Below are 15,668 nucleotides of genomic sequence, written 5' to 3'. Positions count from 1 at the left end.
TAAAGGAGAATACAACAACAATCAACTAGTACAAGCATCATTCTATCATCATCTTTAGAAGAGCTGTTGAACTTCATTGTGTACATCATTTTGAAAAAGCTGCTGCTGTGTGACTGTGTTCAAGTGCTACATCATCTTAAGAAAGGGTTGAAGAACAAGAGCTGCAACGTGTTCAATTTAAAAGAAGAAGACCACCTTGTTTTGATCACAATGTACTTAAGGGTGTTATAGTATCAGGCTTGAAAGAAGAAGCCATATTTGCTGTAAAAGGAAGCCTGTGTGGTTTGAAGGAAATCCTTGACCAAGGGTGGCCTAGATGCTCAATTTGAAAGAGTGATTGAGTTGGTGTAAGGGCTTGATTCTTGTCTGGGAAAAGAATTGGTTAGTAGAGAAATCTTTGATCTGTGATTAAGGTCGTGGACGTAGGACAATTGGTCTGAACCACTCTAAATTGTTGTGTGCTTGATTGTCTCTCTCTTTCTATCTCTCCCTTGCACTTAGTCTACATTAAGCAATTAGTAACATCCTCCAGGACACTCTCTTTACTTGTTTCTTATTTGTTTTCTATCGTATGCTATTATGCGATGTTAAGAATAATTTTGGGTATGTGATTTGTTTGTTATTTTTTGTTTAATTTGGTCACAACCCAATTCATCCCCCTCTTGGGTTGCATTCAATTCTACAAATAGTGTAAACCAAGGGCCCTGTTTTCTGAAGGAACATCACCACCTTAATCTCCTTGATTTTCTCACGGCCTAACTCCTCAGTGCATGAACTCTCTGAAGTTGCTATAGCTAGTGCATCATCCCCACCCAAAAAAAAAAGATGATTACCACCCATTTCATTCAGTCAAGGATTAAAGCAGTGGAGATTCAGTTCAAGTGGATGAGTCACACATGTAGCTTAAAGGATGCCCTTTTCAAATTTACCAGACCACGTTTACCTGACGATATTGGTTGGTCACTTCCTTGAATAGACATCCATGCATGACTCAACCAATTAGACAAAGTACCTGGACCTGGTGGTGTACAAGATATGCTCCTGATGACCATACGATCACCTCCTTGTCTATGTCCTAGATTTCCTTGATAGTGCTGATGAAGTACTGAAAGAGTTGCACTCAAAGGGGCATACTAATCAGGCACCCTTGGGATCACCGAACAATTGGTCAATCTCTTCAATGACTGGACAACTGACTTGGTACACCAGTATCTTGAAGTCAAGGTGCAGCATTGACAAGTATTACAAGAACAAATTGAGGAACTGGATGGATGACCTGTGTCACAGCACATTTGAAGAGCCCCTGGATAATGGTTTCAGTAATGCTGTGTCCCTTGTTATCATCCTCAGTGTCATTCAGACCAACTTTAGTCTTCCCTCGAGAGTAGTAGTCGCAAGTTGATTGTCCCTGCAACTCTTATCAATTCTCCATTTCCATTTTCACCATCTTTACAATCTTCACACAAGGATAGAAATACCTTAAAGACTGGGTTTTGGGGGGGAGGGGGTCTGGGTGTGTTCATATGCATGTGTTTGTGTGTGCTTCTCCTATAACTAATGAACCATAGAAAACCTTTTCTCCTCTGCCCGATATTAAATCTGTTTCACACGGATTTCTAGGCATAGAGTGCAGCATCCCATTTCTTTCCCTTCCCTATTGGGTGCATTAATATATAAATTTAAGCCATAAACAGTGGAAGCTCTAGTGCTGCACTTTGGCTTATCCCAATGAGATTTGTTTTCTTTGTTTTCCTATTTAGAGAGCAAATATCATTTCAATTACACATTCTGAGAAAAGACCTTACACTATTCAGCATTGATGTTCATACTTACAAAGCATCAACGAAATTGTGTTTTGTAGCATGAGTCAGATATTTTTATATAAAAATTCATAGAGATATAAATAATTAATTTATACTCAATGCAACTGGTTAATGTATTGAATTTTCTGTCTGGACTTTTACCATAATGAAAATTGCATAACTTGCACAATGCAACCACTGGTATGAACAAATTATATATTGCTTTGCCAATTTGACATCTTAAAGGTCTTCAAAACCATAAGTTTGGAAACCTACAGAGCCAATGAGCTCTTGCTCAATTCATCAAAGCTACGCCGGGGATAAGAGGCTGATGACTCCCAAGAGCTCTTATCGATGGAGTCGTTTGGCACCTTGATGTTGACTCATCATGGGGATGAAGAAGGTCCCAAGGGTTCGGTTGTTCACTGATTCAAGCGGTACGTGAGTTGGGTTTAGAAAATTGTGAGACAGTTCGGTTCTGTTGGCTGAACCGTGGGTCAGAGAGAGGGAATAAAATAATGGAATGGCTTGTTATATTGATAGGTAAGCCCCTCTATTTATAATAGAGGGGAAATTACAAATAGTCTAAGCTAGGCGATGTGGGACTAAAACCCACATAGCCGACATAAGCTAAGTATACTTCATAACATAAAAATACCCCAAAAGGACCAGAATATCCCCACGGTATTCTGGAGTACATATATTCTAACACTCCCCCTCAAGCTGGATAATACTAATATTAAAGAAAGAATATCCAGCTTGGACTAAAGGGAAAAAGCAAGGATTTAAGTCTCGGTATCGGGTATCGTATCGGTCAGGCGATTTTAAGAGACGTATCGTATCGTATCGTATCGTATCGGGGATACGTATCGATCGGTGCAGAAACGCATGAAAATGATCAAAATACACATGAAAATACACTTTTGGACACAAAAAACAATATAAACAAGCAATTTGTGTCATATATCATGCATATATACTAAGAATTGTGAATAATCAATAACCAGACAAGTGCAGCACTTTGAAATTGTTATAAAAGATTAAATGATGAAATTCTTTACATATAGAGTCACTCTATTGCCATGAAGAATGTCGGGGTGGATCAAAGTCATGTCTGTAAGGGTCTTTAACAATAGGACCGACTAGGATGATGTTGTGTCTTGTCCGAACATAAGCACAATCACGAGCCCAGTCAAAATACTCGATGGTAGTGACTCTCCCACTCATAGTAGAATCGTGTGTACTGCTCTGGAGTGGCTAATGTCACGACAGCACTAGGTTGTGCTTGTGCTTGATTCTCTCCGTATCCATAACTTCCATACCCTACAGAAGCCCCATGTCCATAGCCTGAAGAAGAACCTGATGCATAATGCCCATGGCCTGATGAAGCACCAAGATAATCGAACTAATGCTAAGTGACTCCATGCCACTCATAAGCATATCACTATCATATGGATTGTGGGAGCGCTTGGCAGACTTGCCCTTATGCGGCTTCCGCGAGTAAGTCTTATGGCCAGCAGGCTCAGCACCATGATCCATATCTTGGGTAGTATGTGTGTATCCTGCCTCACATGTGAACTGAACCCCAGCACGATGTTGTGAAGCCTCATGGCCACCACCACTACCTCCAGCACCATGGCCACCACCACCACTACCATCATCATCATCGTCATCATCATCATCATCATCATCATCATCATCATCAGCAGCAGCAGCAACAGAACCACCACCACCATCACCATCACCATCACCATCGTCGTCTTCATCCTCATCATCAACATGTTGTTGAGTTCCTCCATACGGATGACCTGACCTCGTCCTCCTGACTAAACCTTCTTCAGAGCTACTTTCATTTTCTTCAACATTAAGACAAGGATCTTGTGATGGTGGCTGTGTTGCATCCTCATCCATCTGTTGAATGATGCTCTCTATCACTGGATCAGGTTTGGTTGTCTGGCGATCCTCACTTAATTGATCCATCACCAATACCTTATCGGTATCTTCTATCCATGCTCTAAATGGATCTTCATCGTCAAGTAGGTGGTTGATGTCGATTGGGTTGACATCTACATCATCTCCTTCTCTTTCCAGCTCTAAATATTTAAGCTTCACTTCATGTTGTAATGGACATACACTAGCTTCTCCAACTTTGAATAAGCGAGACGATTCCGGGGTTTGGTGTGTATCAACCCGAATGTACTCCGATTACGTTCGCAGCCACTAGAGGATGCCGTCGGGGATAATACTCGAATTGCAATTCGGGTTAAGTGTGGAGCACTAGTACCCCATAATTGAGCCACCAATCACCGCACAATAATAAATGAAATATTAAAAGACAAAACCTTAAAACAAATTTTAAATGATATAATAAATTAGGTAAACCTAACTTACCTGGGCGTTGTGTGCTCCTAGCATGGATAGCCATTCTATCAGCAAAACCACGAGTGGCCTCCCGAAAATACTTAGCCTAGAGAGGTATTAAAAAAATATATATATTAGTTCCACTTCCACCAATCACTCTATTCTTGGTTTCAATCATTTATACAACTAATTTAGTTCTAACCTCATCCATGGCAAGTGTGGCCTTCGCTACATCTGGCTCCATTCTGTTCACAACATTCCTTAGGGCACGCAATAGATCCGATCTACACCCTATATCATTGGAGTATTGGATATCCGGATTCAAATAATATGCTGCACATGGTTTGTAATGGATGGTTAGAAACCTAGAAATTCTAATAATAAATAAATAAATAGTAACTTACTAACTACTAAGTGTTTAAAATGAAACCAAAATCATATACTTATAAGATTACCTGCCCAATGAACATCTTGAACCAACATATTTTCCCATCGATCGGATATAATCTTCAAATACTTCTTGTTTGATGTTGGATTATTCCCATGTATTTTTCTCTTCACACATCCTATGGCATCTACCATCTTACCCATGGTCTGCTCTTTATCCCCATCAACCTCTCGAAGCAGACAAAAGAGTGGCATCATAACATTATAAAGTCGGCCCATTGCAGCCCAAAAATTTGAGGAGGTAACAAGATCTTAAACAAATCTCCCAATTTCAGACCTTGCATAATTACTAGTCAACCACTCAGTAGAGGTGAACATCTGTAGCAGCCCATGCTTTCGGGAAATGAGGCTATCAATTGCAATGTAATTTGTTGCAAATCTTGTTGTTGCAGGCCTCACTAAATCCCCTTATGTATAACTCCTCATCAATGCCAAAACCCAACTATGGTTGTAAATAAAGTTGGTGATTTTCCTTGCATTACCAATCAACTTTTGGACCTTGGGCAATTCTCCTATGTCCTTAAACATCAAATCTATGCAATGAGCTGCACATGGTGTCCAAAATAAATGTTGCCTCTTTAACATAAGCAACTGACCAGCTTTCTTGAAATTTGCTGCATTGTCAGTTACTACTTGGACAACATTTTCTTCTCCTATGTCCTCCACAACTTCATCCATTAACTTGTACAAGTAGTTAGCGTCTTTGATTTCACTAGATGCATTGACCAACTTGTGGAAGATCGTCCTTCCATCACAGTAGATAAGAAAATTGATGATGGATAATCTTGTTGGTCCACTCCATCCATCACACATGATGGTCACTCCATATAGTGGCCACTTCTCCTTGAACCTCTCTACATACTCATGCACCTCTTGGACAATATCATCCAAGTAAGGCCCAGCAATCTCATGAGGTGTGGGTGGCTTAACATTTTTCCCACACCGCTGAATCTCCTTTACCATGGCCTTGAAGTGGGGATCTTTGGCCTTATGTGGTGGAATCATAGAACTGTGGAACCATCCGGAGATTGTTCGCCTATCCTTTTACTAAGTGTTTTGGGTTGAAAGCTTTCTTCAATCCTCTGTTGGCTAGCATCCCTTGCTCTATAGACATTAGGATCCATGTCTCGATATCTGGGCTCTTTTTTTCTCTTACCCTTACCACTCTTTGTAAACCGGTCAAACATCCCTTCACACTGGTTGCTCTACTAAGGCCAACAGGCTGCTTACCCTTACTTAGAGATGGACGACAAGAGGAGCCAACACCAATATCTACAGGGCCCTGGCGGGTCGAGTTGATTGACTTCTAATCAATTGCTCGCTCTCCATTGTTGCTCTTTTGCTTCATGTCTTGATTGTTTCATCGCCAATGCCAACTCGGGTCCTCCGCGCTTCCATATCCGATCCTTCATAATCTTCAAAATCTTCCATCAAATTTTTCACCAATGCATCAACATCATCATGTGCTTGCTTGGATTTTTTTGGAATCTCTAAGGTGTTTTTGCATTGCCTGCTTAACTCTACGGCATCGTGTACACTTGGAAACATTTCCATATCCTCCTGCCATGTGCTCTTTTTGCGAGTTACCCAACCTCCAAGATGTTGGGTGTCACAGAAGTTGCACTGTGTATGCAATCTATTATTGTTTATTTTGGTACAATAAGACCACCCAATGTTTTGTTGTCGCGGCATCGTCCTAAATACCAAACAAAAGTAGATAACTATATAAGATATATATTAAACAATATTCAAATCCACACATCAATAATTTATTATTTATACAACTATACAAGTATAGACACACATTATGATGCATGTCATGCATTGCATCATCTTCTTTTATTTACTACCTAGCAAAGTTGCCATAAACAATATTTAAACATTTTTATATTTTCTACAACTAGTTACACATTATTTAATTTTTTAAATAATTAAAAAAAATGACATAATGTACTACATATATGAATCTAAGTCTTTGATTCTATTTCAGCCAATTATACATTTTATCAAACTATAATGAAAGAGTATAGATGGAAAAATCAGATTTTTTACATTTTTTTAAGTATTTTATAAATTCAGAAAATACCCACAAAAAAAAAAAATACAGATTTTAGGGTAAATGTATAATCTTCTTGGGATGTCATACATCTATACATAATGTACTCCATATCTTATAAACATTACCATTTGTTTTAAAGTTAAGAAGAAAAAAAAAAAAATTTTCATTTTAAAGAAGGAATTTTCGGTTTTGGGTAAAAATGGTCAAAGAAACATGGATTTGAAACCAAATCTTTGTAAATACATACAAAGAATGCAATTTCTATGTTTGTTTAACATATTCTCTTTGATTCATACCAAAAAACATACCAATAATCAAAGATTAAAGCAAAAGATTCAAGTTTTTTTCAAAAAACTTACCTAACCCTTCAAGAACAGCTTTTGAATTCGAATGTAGGCTGTTAGATCCACCAAATGATGTGATTTCAGCTCCTCTAAGTTCGTTTTTGGCAAAGAATTGAAAGCCCTCAAGAAATCTTACCCAAAAAGCAAGTTTAAATGTGTTTTTAGAAGGGTTTCTCAAAGCTGGGAAGACCTTTTTTCCGCCTGGACTGCTAGAAATCGAGTTTTGGGTGAAAATGATGAAATGGCCATGTGTTTTTTAAGTTAACGATACATACCGAGACGTATCGAGTCGTCTCGATATGTATCGGTATGTATCGGTCGCGATACATATCGTTTTTTAAATATAATAAAATAATTTTTTTTAAAAACTCTCGGCTGTATCGATACGTATCGATCGTATCGTATCGTATCGGTACGTCTCGGTCGATACGTCTCGATCTGATCGACAATTTACATTTAAAAAAAAAAAAAGATACGTCTCGGCCTGTATCGTATCGACCACGACCGATACCGAGACGTATCGGCCGAGACGATACGATACGCACCGAGACTTAAATCCTTGGGAAAAAGTACTCCATAACAATGCTAACACTCCCCCTCAAGTTGGCGCATACAAGGTACTAATGTCCAACTTGAATAAAATGGGAAAAGATAAGGTGTAGCAGAATCCAGCTTCAAGATGAACGCAGCTCCCAAATAAACCTTCAAGAACTTGTAAAATTAGATCTTCAAAACTTGGGCAGACTTGATCAGTAAACTTTCACCAATCTTCAGCAGCTGTCCAGTGATGAATCTCGGACTGATAATCTTGAAGATAAGTGACTAGCGTAGCGAGCAGATGTATCAGGCAGCAGTAAAGAGCAAGCAGCGAAAAAACAACCCAACTGTAGAACCTCATATAGGCAGGCAATAACCAAACATCTTCAAAATTTTAAGGCCAACCTCCCCCTTGCGGCAAACTAAACCCAATAACAAAGTAGATACCCATTGGCAATGGTGAAACCTCTGACCTTTTATGTTTTGCACCAAGTGTTCCTACAAGTTCTGCTTTCTGCAATGGCTGTAGGTATACTGTATATAATCCCCCCCTCACGTGTAATACACGTGGACATAACAGGGATGATGTAAGATATAGGGCAAAACATAATATTCCAAAATTTTCCAAAAGCTGCCAAGGGTAATGGAAAAAGAAGAAATGGCAATGAAAAGAATACCATTAACTTCCAAGGTGGTTATGGGCTATGCCAAAGGTATGGTTTGGGAGGTGGTGAAGAAAAAAACAGTGGGATAATGAAGTATGGAGGAAGTAATGCAACATATAAATCTCCAACCATCTTCAAAAGATCAAACAAACACTTTTTATGGAAACTCTTGCAGGGGAGAAACTCCTTACTCCAATATTCAAATCTGACAAGGATACAAATCTGATTTGAAGTAAGGAAAGGCTCCATTCTTCAAGGCTTGATCAAACTTCAAACAAGGAGGAACAAGTGTGCAAAAACTCCAAGGTATAAACTCCCACATGCTAAACAATACGAACGAAGATATCTAGACAGCAATGGATTGTAGAAGCTTCCACACAAATTGGATCAGATCTGAATTAGTAACCATGCTAGGATTCAAGCTCCTAGGTGAGCCAGATATGAACCAGAAAAGCTTCACATAACTGAATAGGTTCGTAGTTGCAACCAAGAACCGTGGAACACACTGTTGTAATCCCAAATAAGCTGATCTCCAGGGTAGTAGATTCGAGTCTTCAATAACGAAAGAAATTCGATCTCCAATAATAGGAAACTCAGTCACAATAATAGGGCAGCAGTAGTCCACATAAAGGCAGCAGTAACATGTCAACCAGTCATGCTTACAGAAGCCAATCAATAACACCAGTCAGGTAGGCATGAAAGCTCAAAATAACCAACAAATATAAGATAAATAACCAGACAGATCCATAGGTAGTTGAAGCAGCCAGCCATTTAGGAACAAGTAAGAAACATAGGTTGATAATTGGAGAAACCGAGCTATAAGAATGAACCTGAATTTTGCCAAAAAGAACTGATGAATGATGTTGAAATAGGGGCTGACTACTCCTCCGATGTTTATAAAACTTTCCTCAAAAAATCAGCAATAGTGGACTGCCCTAACCCTTAGATCGATTACAGTCAGGGCTTTGTAAAAAACCCTGAAAGGGAAGATCGATTGTAGGGAAGGGGGCTTCAACAAAGTGATGATGACTTGTCAAAGGTGATGTCTTCTGGTAATAGATGCTGACCACCATTGTTGGAATGGATCTCCAGTTCGAATAACCAATCTCCTTGGTAATTGAGACTTGATCTTCACGTGGGAGAAACACCAAAAAATTGTAGAAAAATAGGGCAGCAGCTATCATGTGCAATAGACCTTCTTCAAGCCAAGAATAGTTGAAGTAGAATGTCCTTCTTGATGGTAGAAACACCTCCAAAAAACTCCAATAGCAGCAATCAACCCTAACCCTAAAATCGATATTTGTCAGGGTTTTTGAAAAAACCCTTAAGAAAAGGATCGATTGGGGTTAGGGGTCTTCAAACACTTGGAAAGAGGCTGAAACTGAGGTCGAGTGATCCTTGTAGGTGGAGTAAGCATCCCTCCAAAAGGCAGCAAAAACTGAAACCTGTAACCCTAATGTCGATTTGAGTCAGGGTTTTAACAGGTAACCAAAAATAGCAGGTTGAGAAGGTTTTGTTGTAGGTACAATCTAGCCATCAGATAGTGGCCAAACTGAGGTCGATTAAGGCTGGTAGTAGTAGGAAATTATCCCTGAAAATTAACTACATCTGACAAGGGAAGCCCCAAAATCGATTGGAGTTAGGATTTTCAAAAAAACCCTAACAAGGTGAGATCGATTTAGGGATTGTGGCTGGAAAACTTAAGAAAAGATGGAGAGAAAGAAAAAAGGGAAGTTAGGTTTTGGAATAGGGCAGAATAGGGCTGGAAAAGGCTGCATAGGGTGCTCCAAAATTGGAGGATCAGTTTTCATTAGGTGATAGAGATCTGATCTCCAAAGAAAAGGGGAACTCCAAATCGCAAATGTGGCTCCAGCAGGGTTCGAGCAGATTTTTTAATAAAAAAATAGAAAGGAAGGGGGGGCAGCAACTAAGTCATCGATATTCTCAGTTTACCTCATTAGTGCTGCCCCTTTATAGCTGAGAAGAAGAAGAAGAACAGGAGAAGGAGAAAACCGAGAAAGGGAGAAGAAGAGAGAGATCGATGGAGGAGAAGTAGGGAGAAATAGGGTTTTTTTCTTCTCTCTAACCTAGATCAGACCAGCTCTGATACCATGTTGGTTGAACCGTGGGTCAGAGAGAGGGAATAAAATAATGGAATGGCTTGTTATATTGATAGGTAAGCCCCTCTATTTATAATAGAGGGGAAATTACAAATAGTCTAAGCTAGGCGATGTGGGACTAAAATCCACATAGCCGACATAAGCTAAGTACACTTAATAATATAAAAATACCGCAAAAGGACCAGAATACCCCCACGGTATTCTGGAGTACATATATTCTAACACTCCCCCTCAAGCTGGATTATACTAATATTAAAGAAAAAAGATCCAGCTTGGACGAAAGGAAAAAAGTACTCCATAACAATGCTAACAGGTTCCTATCAACAGTTGGTGTAAAAGGGAGAATTGCAAGGAGCCCACCCTAGTGCGAGAGGACTGGGTTGGGACAACCTAAGGTGTACCGGTTGTTATGCCAATAGCAGCGGTGGGAAGCTAAGTTGGTATGAGAGAACTTCTGCACCGCAGGGAAATCTTTCCCTATACAAGTTCTCGTACGAGGTTTTTGAACAGAATTTCAATAAGCGAGAGGTGTAAGCACCGCGAGGTGTGAAGCAATCTCGTACTACCTCTTTAGTTAACGCCCCCTACTTGACTTGCTCATGAGCCTCCACTTGCTCCCATGCAACCAAGCAATGGAGCACACAAAACAGTTTATGGCGGGAAGATTTGAACATTTTAATGTCCACAGCAGAAGGGTCCCAACAAATCCAAACCTGACCTTTAATGCTTGAAACTCGTTTTTAACCAGTTGGACAAATAGAATGGAAGATCAAATCTTTATTTACAGATCTGACCTTAGTTTTGACCAACCCCAAAATACTCAGTTTATACGTATTTAGCAATCAACTTTTTCACTTCAGTCTGCTTGAGACCCAAATTTAGTTCATTAAATTTGGTACTCCATGAGTATGTCTGCCTAATCACTTATTCTTGCCAGAAGAATTGGGATTCCAATAAATATGCCTGACAACAGGCAGCATAGGTTTCCTACTAAGTTAATGGGGAAGGATAGGTTCAGTTGCAGAAATTGATAAATTGCATTCTGTTTCTCACAAATGTTGCATGACCCCCATGATGTTCACAACCTCATCAAGATGACACCTGTATACCCCTATTCACATTAGATTCATAATATCATAGATAAATATTTCTGCTGAATGTTCTCATGGATATTTGCTTTTGTTTTCCATCATGATACACAGTTTGTGTTGTTTTATTCATATAATCCCAAATCAATTCCAAAAATAAAATGAAATTCCCAAACCATAAAAGAGAAGCCTTTGGAAATATATCCAACAATTACAGTTTAACAGCCACTAATTCTTCATATCAATATAGCAAAAGGATAACTATATTGTTACATAGTATGTATGTAATGTAACATAAATAACCAGAACTATATTTCAAGCAAATTACCTTGATGTTTAACAAGATCAAACAAGAACATTGCATAAAAATTGAGTAGTTACATTGACATGTACTGGTTATAGAATGTAAAATTTAGATGTCAAATGGAAATCTTACATTCTAGTCTCTGTCCTGTATTAAGTTGCCCATCATGTTTACCAAAGGAACTGTGCCCTTAGCCATAATTTCTATCCTAGAAGTATTGGAGGCTTGAGAGAATAGAGAAAGCCCAAAATATAGAAGCTCAGGAAGAAACAATCGAGATGACAAGAATCCATGCCAGTAATGAGGCTCTAGATTAAAAAATGCATCAAAGAACCTCCTTGTGCCTTGTAAATCAAGCTTAAGCAAAACATCCATACCAAAGCAGAAGAATTCCCTCTGCCTCCTCCTCTCTATGGGCCACAAATCTTTCCAAACTTGGGCAGACATTTCATCTCCTGAAAGCCCTCTCTCAGAGCCAAGGTACTGAACTATCGAGTTTGCAACTACTGGAGCGGCTGCAAGAGTTCTTGCCACCATATAACCAGTTGAGGGGTGCACCATACCTGCAGTTCCACCTATTCCTACAACCCGCTGAGGGAGCACAGGAAGGGGGCCTCCCATTGGAATAACACATCTCTCATCTTCTTCAATGCTTTTCACTTTTATACCTAAGGCTCTCAACCTAGCCACCATCCTTTCCTGTATCTCTTCAATTGGAACTCCAGGTCGAGCAACAAGAGAAGTCTCTTCTAGAAAAATCCGTTTGGATGAGAAGGGCATTGCATACAGAAATGTGGGGATCCTCCTATTCTTTTCTCTCAATTCTTTCTTGTTGGTTAGATGTGAATCTCTCCAATCCATGAAAACCATCTTATCCACATCAAAGGGGTGGTTTTCCACCTCTGCTAAGATCCCATAGGCCACTTGGTACCCAGGGTTATACGGCTTATCATATTGAACAAGGCACCTTGAGAACCCAGTGGCATCAAGAACTACAGTTGTCTGAACTGTGACTCCATCGTTGCAGATCAAAAAAGATTTGGATTCCTCATGAATAACCTTAATAACCTTGGCTTGATGAAACTTGACACCATTTGTTATGCACTTGTGCATCATTTTCGATTTCAGCATCTTCCTATTAACTCTACCATAAGGTCTATCCAGATACTTCCTTGTCTTGTCATCGATGAACACAACGGCACCAGACCAGGTTGTGTCGAGGCAATCAAGCAGATCCATGGCTTCAAACTCGTCTACCCAGACACCGTAGTTGTTCGGCCAGATCAATTTTGGACATGGGTCAATTGAACAAACGGAGAGGCCAGCCTCAGAGACCTGTTGTGCAACAGCAAGTCCTGCGGGGCCTCCCCCCAACAACTGCAAGGTCCACAACCAGACCCTTTGATGGGTCATACAAGGGGAGCTGAACCTCAAGATTCTCTTTTCTGGTTTCCGGAACAAGCTCCAAGACAGAACCACTGCGGGCGCTAACACAACCATTCCTCCACCACGTCTGATGAGACCTCTTGGAACCAAATATGAACTGGTGTTGACCCTTTGGAAAGCATAAAAGATTGCGTTTTTCTGCAAACCCATGAAGTGGGTGTAGCAATTCAAGCTTATTGTGTGCTCTTAACAGAGTACCCATGGAAATTTGAGATGAATTTTAGAAAATCCCGCAAAATCAGAAGAGGGTATCAAGAATTACACGTAAACGCTAACTGGGCTTGGAGATTCCCACCTTCTGAACTGAATCTCGCGAGCTTCTGCTAAATTCACAACTGAGTTCAGCTTGAGCTGGGTCCTCGATAGAATCTAAAAGTTTCACCAATAAAGAGCAGGAAATCAGCAATTGGACGCAAAGCTTCGACAATTTAAACTGGACCGGAGAATATTTTGCTAATATATGGATAAGAAGAATACGAAAGCACACTTAACTTCACTTGAAACTAAAACCCTCATTTATAAATTGAATTCAAGAAAAAGGGGTTCGAGACTTCGAGTAGAAGAAGGCTTACCGCAGCAGAGCTATTAACGTATTGTACTTAGGAGTCGAATGTTCAGAAATTGACGAACTTCCGGAAAAAGATCAGTGAAATTAGAGCTTTTGCGGCCACCGTCGTCGATAAATATAGTAGTACGTCTATGAATTTCGTATAGAAAATGATAACATGAATGGTGTGTGGTGAGCTTACGCAGGCAAGGTCATGGCCCCACCAATTTCCACTCCAACACCGTCCAAGCTCTAATGGGGGTTACCAATATTTTTTTTTCTGATAACCCTAATGGGGGTTACGATTCCGACTCAAAACTACCTTTTCTTCCAATTTTTTTTTTTTTTTTTTTTGTTTTTTGTGGGGTAAACCTTCATAACTATTTTTTTTTTTTTTTTTTTTGAGCAAATTACATGCACCCCTCCTATAGTTTTATCAAAACAATATCAAAACATCCCCTTAGTTTCCTTTTTTTTTGAGCAAATTACATGCACCCCTCCTGTAGTTTGAAACAATATCAAAACACCCCCCCTAGTTTCACCTTTTACGTGCACCCCCTGGATAATTAGGAGGCTTACAAATTAGCCCTTACCGTCAAGTTTAAACTGTTAGTTGTCGTTAAACTTTTGAAAAACCCTACATTACCCTTCAATTTATCCCATGGACCATTTTACCCTTATGAGACATAACACCCAAACCCATCTTCCCTTTCTTCTCTGGCGAATCGTGAAGAGGAGAATCAACACCGTCTCTTCTGCGCTATAAATCATCACCGGTGGAGCTACGTCGCTATAAATCATCGTCGGTGCTTGCGGTCTTGCTATCATTTGCTATTGAAGAGAGGAAATTGAAGAAGGTGTTGCTACTTCTATAAATCCCCAAACCGAAAACTGCTCCACTGTCCTCTCTGGCTATCTTCGACGACATTTGGCAGCTCATACCATGGTTACTCTTCTCGTCCCATGATACACAAAATGGAGAAGATAGTATTTTCATTATCCCTTAAAATATGATTCACCAGGTAAGAATACCTCATATTAGTAAGAGTTTGTGTCGCGGTTCTACAAAAGGATGGTTGTTTATGTTTTCTGATGCATTGGATGGCCATTGTTTCTTATTAAATCCATTCACAAAAGCCAGAATTCAACTTCCACCTTTCATTCTTGAACCCCTGAAATCTGTTCTTAATGTGATCTTGTCTTCCAATCCTAAGACCAGTAAAGATTGGATGGTGGTTTCCCACATAGCATCAAGGGAGCTATTCTTTTGTAAATCTAGAGACAGGTCATGGTCTATTGGACCATAAAAGAGCCGATCTAAGTTTTCCTTTGATGATGGAGACATCATATTTTCTGGTGGTGGAGAAGATTATGCACTTGGTCTGTTAAAGAGAGTTAGGGTTTTTGATATGAATACTCAAAAAACACACCTTCATGGGTGGCGGTGCGTCACCATAATATGACCTTTATCATAACGACGACTCAATCGATTGCGGTGATGGGTATATAAGCTACCTGGTTGAATCAAATGGAGAACTGTTTTTGGTTGCAAGGTTCTTGAAGAATATTGGGAAGAATTCTTCAAGAACCCTCAAATTTCTGTTATACAAGTTGAAAGAGAATGACAATGAAAAGCAGGGGTGGGAATGGTTACAGGGTTGTCTGTTCGGAGGTGTGAGTTGCTGGAATAGCAGGGAAGGTTTAATGGTTCAGGTGTTTGAATTTCACAATAACATACAGAGAAAGAGAGGAGATGGAGAAACTAACCTTCGCTGGAGGGTGGCTGGGCCAGGGGATGTCCGTCGGAGATGTATTGTCTTTGCAACCTTCGCCGGAGATGGTGTGAAGGTAAAACCCTAAATCGATTTAGAGAATTTTTGTTTTGGGGGAGAAAAAGGTCATGGAGGGTAAAATGGTAATTAATATAGGTCACTGAAGTATAAAGGGT

At 39.7% G+C, this 15,668-nt stretch overlaps 1 long non-coding RNA gene and 1 pseudogene across 1 annotated transcript; one reads left to right on the top strand and one right to left on the bottom strand.

Annotated features, from left to right (window-relative positions):
• Positions 1 to 2,085: 2,085 nt before the first annotated feature.
• On the top strand, positions 2,086 to 10,746 carry LOC122652884. The gene is made up of 2 exons (XR_006331663.1): positions 2,086 to 2,277; positions 10,649 to 10,746. It is a non-coding gene; the product is annotated as an uncharacterized LOC122652884 (long non-coding RNA).
• A 1,006-nt stretch (positions 10,747 to 11,752) lies between these two features.
• On the bottom strand, positions 11,753 to 13,521 carry LOC122652706 (annotated as a pseudogene).
• Between the last annotated feature and the right edge of the window lie 2,147 nt (positions 13,522 to 15,668).

This window comes from Telopea speciosissima, chromosome 2, assembly GCF_018873765.1.
Source record: "Telopea speciosissima isolate NSW1024214 ecotype Mountain lineage chromosome 2, Tspe_v1, whole genome shotgun sequence".
In the NCBI taxonomy this organism is placed as follows: Eukaryota; Viridiplantae; Streptophyta; class Magnoliopsida; order Proteales; family Proteaceae; genus Telopea; species Telopea speciosissima.
This window is presented reverse-complemented; position numbering and strand designations above follow the sequence as displayed.